A 1,370-nucleotide genomic window follows, 5' to 3' on the forward strand; every position below is an offset into this window, starting at 1 on the left:
TCAGGTGATCCACCTGCTTCGGCCTCACAGAGAGCTGGGATTACAGGCATGAGCCACCACACCCAGCTAATTTTGTATTTTTAGTAGAGACAGTGTTTCTCTAATGTTGGTCAGGCTGGTCTTGAACTCCTGACCTCAGGTGATCTGCCCACCTTGGCCTCCCAAAGCACTGGGATTACAGGCATGAGCCACCGTGCCTGCCCTGATATTTTTGAATGATTATGAAAATGAGTATACAGCATTTAAACCTTAGACTGATTTTAAATATATCAATTTCTTTTAAACTCAATATAATGTTAATATTACTATAGCACTTATTAGCGTTTCTGGAGGGTTGGTCTTCAGATAAGATTAAAAATGACAGTTGTTGATTTTCTGAGGTAATATACCCAAAGAAAATATTTGTATGTCTACATGAATCTAAACTATTCTGTCTTCTTCCGTTCCTCATTTTGCTTTAGTTAAATAATCTTTCATATTTTGTAAGTGTTTTGCCCATGTGCTTGTGTAGCCTTGAAGTCACCAGAATAACTAGGACTCAAATTCAGACCAAACCAGGAGGACTATCTTTTTGTGCCTTGAGTTAGCCATGGTCCTGGACCCAGCAAAAAGAATGATTATGATGGTCAGAGTAAGATGAGCAATTGCAATATAATATTCTGTAATATTGTATACTGTAAATTTATTCATCTGCCCCCTTGTTTACTCAGTTTCCTTATTTGCCACCATAAGAAATGCTACAATAAAAATTCATGTAATCACCCCTTCAATTTCAGTTGTTTTTATTTCTGTGGGTCAGATTATAGGGAAGGGATTGGTAGATCAAGGAATGGATATTATTTTAAAATTTTTAATAGATGTTGTCAGAATCAGGTCCAAGAGAACAACATATCCTCTGGCCCTGCAATAGATCCTATGATGCTACTTAATTGTATGCTTCTTTGATGAGTATGAACCTCACTTGCTCCCAGATTTGCTTCTTTGAGAGTTTTCATATTGTTAGCTCATTTTTCTATAGGATTATTTATCTTTTTGCCCCCCTTTTTCTTTTCTTGAGTTAAGGTCTGGCTCTATTGCCCAGGCTGGAGTATCGTGGCACAATCTTGGCTCACTGCAACCTCCACCACCCAGGCTCAAGCCATCCTCCCACCTCAGCTTCCCAAGTAGCTGGGACTATAGGCATGTGCCACCATGCCTGGCTATAGTTTTCTTTTCTTTTCTTTTTTTTGTTTTTTTTTTTTTTTGAGACAGAGTCTCACACTGTTGCCCAGTCTGGAGTGCAATGGCACGATCTCCACTCACTGCAACCGCCGCCTCCTGGGTTCAAGCAATTCTCCTGCCTCAGCCTCCCAAGTAGCTGGGACTACAGG

At 40.0% G+C, this 1,370-nt stretch overlaps 1 pseudogene; it reads left to right on the forward strand.

The window, feature by feature from the left end:
• LOC105543096 overlaps positions 1-1,370 on the forward strand; it is a 14,867-nt pseudogene that overhangs the window by 2,271 nt on the left and 11,226 nt on the right.

This window comes from Mandrillus leucophaeus, unplaced genomic scaffold, assembly GCF_000951045.1.
Source record: "Mandrillus leucophaeus isolate KB7577 unplaced genomic scaffold, Mleu.le_1.0 Scaffold274, whole genome shotgun sequence".
Taxonomy (NCBI): Eukaryota; Metazoa; Chordata; class Mammalia; order Primates; family Cercopithecidae; genus Mandrillus; species Mandrillus leucophaeus.